The sequence below is a fragment of the Athene cunicularia genome (assembly GCF_003259725.1).
Source record: "Athene cunicularia isolate RWA chromosome 6 unlocalized genomic scaffold, athCun1 chr6_part2, whole genome shotgun sequence".
Lineage (NCBI taxonomy): Eukaryota > Metazoa > Chordata > Aves > Strigiformes > Strigidae > Athene > Athene cunicularia.
The window spans coordinates 6,281,646-6,287,746 of NW_020799106.1; positions in this window are offsets into that span (position 1 = coordinate 6,281,646).

The window sequence follows — 6,101 nt, forward strand, 5'->3', positions numbered from 1 at the left end:
ACTTTTTTGAAAATTAGGTATCTAAAAAATGGTAGGGAAAGCACTCATGTGAGTAGCCTATGTACTTCTTGAATCTGTTTCCAGGTATCAATGATTGGGATATTTTTCTTAGCATCTAAAAAAAATATAATAAAATAAAAGGTCTTCTGGTTCTTCTGAAAATGTCTGAAAATCGTTTCTTATTGTTTAAAGAAAGAATAATGAGCTTTTAACGTCATATGCTTTCAGTCTTTTAATTTCTTTAAACTCAAAGAGTCAGAAAACAATGAAATCTCCATTCTCAAAATGTATGTTACTGAAGAAAACAGTCCATTTAATTCAAAAAGGATCTGAATGGATTAAAGACACATCAATTCCAAATGAAAGAAGTTCTGATTCAGTTTAGGAGAGTATTTTGAAATGATGAATGGTTGCGATCTGAAGACATTACTCCGTAACAGAAATCTCTCCTTTCTTGACTCCTGCCGGCAAGCAATGATTGTGTCTTACAGACAAGATGAGGCTTTATAGAAACTGCAAAAGCTAAACAGGTGGTAGCAGGTGGGCGGGCGGCACTCTGCTTCCATCCCAGTACCTTCCCACCCTGGGAACTACAGGGGGAAAAAAAAAAAAAACAAAACAGTAAAATCCGAACATTACAGCCTTCATCTGTTGAGAAGTCTTCCAAAGCCGTTCTGTCCAGCCCTAACAACTTGCCATCTGGAGTAGTGTCTGGCTGGCCCCACAAGACTCTGGGCAGTTAAGCAAAAGATCCTTTCAATGGATAATCTGTTGCAAGTCAGGAAAAAAAAAAAATCTCTGTGCATTGTAGTATTTGTACATTAAAACATGTGAAAATTCTCATTAGATGGCATTAAGAAGAAATAACTTCTAATGAAACAGAGGACAATTAGCTTAATGGTATATGGCCAAGAATACTACTGGTTTGCACTGTATGGTACCAAAATAAGTAGACTCAAATTATTAGAAACCCTTCGGCACTCACAATTTGAATATTATATAAAGCACATTGCAGAGAACAGTGTCTTGAGAAAAATGGGAATTATGTATTCATCTGTCAGCAAACCCAATGTCATTAAAATAATTTAAATATATTTAAACAGTTCAAATGTAGCCATGGATTTATCTATAATGATTGCAAAAATATTTAGATAGGTTGTGGTATAGACATACACAGTAATAGGTAAGTATACAAACTGTCTGAAAACTGCCCTTTTTAATATACCATATTAAAGTATATATGTATATTTTATGGGAATTTAAAAAAAAAAAAAAAGTGTCTTTTAGTACTATCCCTAAATAAACAAAGAGAATGAAAGATGTGAATAAAAGAAATCTGTCTCCTGGTAGTAAGGAGTCATTTCTTCTATCAACTTTAATGATGAAGCCACCCTACAGACCCCCTCACCCCATAATCAAAACATCTTTCTTTTACTGTACTTATATTATTAAAACCATTATCCACATAAACTTACAAGGAAATATCATAAAATCATTTTATGATATACACAAAGGGTATATCATGCCATGCAATGATTTCTTATCTGTATTGATTTCAAACTTAATTAAATTGTTACCAGCATTCATAAATTAGTAACTTTTTTCATTAGAGACTGAATACTGTATATTTATTTAGAACTATAGCTCAATTGTTTTCATTATGACTCCAAAACTTGGCGTAGTTGTAAACAGCTGATTAATCCCTAGCAGAAGCAATGACAATGAAATGAGGTTGAATAATCCAAAAACAATAGGATGCAATTGAACACTAATGGACTCCAGCACGACAGATGTTGAACGTAGGCTGTTACGCCCAGTTGCTCTGCTCTTAATATTCTGAATCCTAATGGTCTTGAACAGACATGATAGTAGGGGTAGGGAGTCTCCATTATTCCATTATCAAAATGTATGCCACATCTTCAATTTTTAAAGTACAACTGCATCACTTTTCATTATAAATTTTCAATATCTTGTGCATTGACCTATTCTCCCAAACATAAAGAGCTACTACCACGCATTAAAATGCTACTTTCTGAATGACAATTTCTGATTATTTGTGTGTGTGAGAGAGAGCTGAGCACGGCACCTTTCAGAAAAACCACATAAACTCATGTCTTTCACAGAGGATCAGCAATTAGAACCTGTGAGAGATTTCTTTTTCTGAAGATGCTTCATGGGAAGCATCATATGTGCAGTGAAAAAAAAAAATAAAAATACACCTCTGATCTTTGTGCTATTGCTAGAGCATATTTTAGTGCTACAGCCTTCTGTGCCCAAATAAGTTCGTTAGGTAAACCCTTTGTCTCTTATAGAAGAATCTCAAGGGATTTTTGATGTAAAAGAACACAATAAAATTAAGGTGTTTTGTAAACTAATAGATATTGTGCGTTCTCGTGAGATAGCTATTACACAATTCAGATAATTAATCACTCTTAGCACTGAGTGCTGTTAACTTCATTCCGGAAATATGAAAAGCACCCCTTTAAAATATCATATGGTACAATACAATTTCAATTTGTCAGCAGTTTTCCCATTTTTAACTTATTATCTCCTGCCAGTATGAATTACAATGAAGACTTCAAATATAATGAAAAACACACTGCTTAAAAACTTCGCATTTTACTCCACTAATGCACAGTAACACAGTACATGACAGTGCTGTTAATTTTCCCTTTCTTAATTGATTCACCACCATTATCATGCTTTGACTAACACACTGATATAATCCCAAGAGGGAAGCTGTGATTTATCTCTCTTACTGAATAAATTGCAACTTTACCTTAAATGATTTACTACCAAATCACAGGACAAGGACCCAAATCCATCTGGACTAGTAATGAAATCCTAACAGGATTTTATAGCTTATAGCCAAGGCTAAAAATTGTTCCGTGGCAGACCAAAAATGCCTGCTTTTCGTCACTGGTGATTGTTTAAAGTTTCTGCTTTATGCACAGAAATAAGAAAAGCAAGCATTAAGGTCTTATCCACACCAATTAATTTAGTTCATCTGCACAGCCCACCAGCCATATGTAAATATGTTGTCTCGGGCTTACAAATAAACTGCCTTATCACTCGGTCAATAATACGAAGGGTATCACTGAAATTTTCCCAGGTTTCCTTCACCTGGTTTGATTTCCTCTATATTTCAGCTTGTCTCAGTTATTGCTTATTTAACTCTATTCCCCCCTCCATTTATTTTTAATCATTTCTCAGAGATCTTCTTTAAAATAATTTTTCAAATTATTCTCAAGGTTTTTATAAGTTTAAAAAAAAATTAATATATTCTGATGTGATATACTGCTATAGTGATAAAAACTTCCCCAGATCCCACCTTATATTAATCTTTATTGTACATCAATCATTTCTCAAGAATTTCCCTTTTACTCTTATTTTATTGTCATAAAGTAATCTCAAGCCAGAAGAACATTAGAATCACCAGAAAGTTCTGTGTCTACTCAGTTACTCAGATTTCAATCTTTGAATCTCTATGCAGGTACAAATTCAGTGCTACTCCGTGACGCTAGCAGCATTATTCTTGGTTCACATTTTAACTCTAAAACAGTATCCTTAATCAAAATATTATGGTTTTGTCAGAGAAAAACAAGAGAGACAGGTAAGAATGCTATTTCAGCCATAAACCAAATTATCTTAGCATCTTTAAGTCATCACTGATATTAGGAAAATAAGGGATAGTTTCAGTCCATTAAAGAAATTAACTAGTTTCAGGATTTATGACTACATATAAAAATACATTAAAAACTGCCCGCTAGATATTCAAGTTAATGACTCAGATGTGATTATCACGGCACCCATTCAGAAGAGCTGGATATCTTCCATCTGTACTACTATGGGAAACACTTTTGCTGTGGAAGGACTGTGGACAAATACTGACTTGGAAAGGAAGTGAAAGTAACATTTCTGGTTAAAGTCTAATTCCTCGATACCTTCTCTTCTCTAGTCATACTAAAAATAACATATACAATATATCAAAGTAAGAATCTTACCTCTTCCTCTAGGCAGAACGCACTATTTCATCGCAGGTAGACCCTTTCTAACAGCCTCATCAAGACTTCCCACCACCGTAGTTTATACTGAGCAAGGCTGAAAGACTGGCGTTGCTGTATGCTGCTTAATTAAGAGCAGGTGGGTAACTACCAAAATATGACCATCCTTAAGGGCCCAATTTCTAGTAATATTTGACTCAGCTCACAAGACAGGCTAGAAATCCATAGTGTGCAGAATAATGTGTTTTCCTTCTTTGGTTATTTGCATTGTTGTCCCCGTGATGGCTATAGGACAATCAGAGTAATTCACGGGTGAATGGTGTATCCTGAACTGAAGGGAAATACAGACACTAACTCATACAGGGAAGTTGAACAGCGATCTACTGCAGCGAGATGAGTTTACAACCATTTCACCTAGGGCTTCCCAACCGCATACTGGACACCCTTCTCTACAGGGTGCTTAGAACATTTCATTTTCCTCTTGTCTCTCTTGGCCAAGCTTTTCTTTCTAATAGTTCAGCAAGTCTCCCAACCACACTTCAGGCTCTACTTGCCACACTACCCTCCAGCTATTGCTTCTTCTCAATTTACCCATTTCTCCTTGCCAGTCATCCTTTTCTGTTGACGTTTTCTTTCTTAAGTAGCTTTCCCTCAGGTGAGGCTCAAACAGCAGAGCTTTCCCCAGTGATCCTGCACAGTATGTAACTGCTTTTAAAGCATGCTTCTACAATAGGAGGTCTAAAACCTAAAAAAAAAAAAAAAAAAAAAAAAAAAAAAAGAGTTCATTTTATCATGGTACCAGAGGGACATGCTTTGAACGTTTAACTGTCTAAAATGTTTCTCATCTATGTTATACATTGTGTATGATTACTATTACATACATATATATACACACATACATATACACAAGGCATTTCATTAAAAGAGTTTCCACTTAGAATGACATTGCAACCCATTGCACCACTAAAGCAGCCAAAAAAGCTTTGACATGTCCTTACAAAACTGGCAAATTTTCTGAGTACTTGACATCATATAGGTTATCATGTGCTCAAAAATACAGTGATCTACCAAGCACTATAGCACCTGCACATGCTCAGCCATCTGCAAAAGCTGGCCTGAAGTTTTTCACCAAGGGACCTATAGGCAGCGCAGGACGGGGGACACAGAGTTACCCGGAACAACGTTCACTGTTCAGCTGGCATCGTGCAGGGAAGCTGGGATACTGAAGGAGCACAGCCGGGGAAGTTCTGCTCTACTGCTGAACTACCTAGCCTGGGTAAAACACTGATCCTCTGTTCATCTTTCAAACATGAATTAACTCGTTTGCACTGGCTTCAGTAGCACTGGGTAGTACAAATTACAAATTACAAATTAAAATTATTTGTTAGGCATTACATAGGCATTCTGGCACACATAAGAGCAGAATCCATCTATTTAAAATGTAATTCAGTTTCTTTAACTGTCTTTTATTTTCCTATGTAATCAGTTTCAATGAGGCAAGAGTTTTCCAGAGAGAAGACTTTCCTTTACTATATAGCTAGAGACTTTCTAAAAGCACCACAAACAGATGAGGGAAGGGATCTGGTTCACCCTCCTGACTCCAGACCCGGATTATTGTTATTATGATCTGCGATAGATGTTTTTCTAACCTGTTCTGAAAAACCTCTAACAGGGTAACTAGGAGCACACGTGACAAATTATTATTTTTTAATATACCAGATACCTCAGGATTAGAAAGATGAAGTAGGTGGTTGGGACTTATTTAATCAGCTGCTTTGACCGTATTTGCTCACAGCAGAACGAAGTATAAACTCAGGACTCTTGGATTCAACTCCAGATTCTGGAGGGAGCAGTACTCCAAGGGGATTGGCTGGATGGTCACACTCAAGAGAGTTGCTGTCAATGGCTCGATGTCCCAGTGGGGAGACGTGGGGAGTGCTGTTCCTCAGGGGTGGGTGTTGGGACCAGCGCTGCTTAACATCTTTGTCAGCGACACGGACAGTGGGATCAAGGCACCCTCGGTGAGTTCACCAATGACACCCAGCTGTGTGGTGGGGTCACACACTGGAGGGAAGGGATGGGCCACCCAGAGGGACC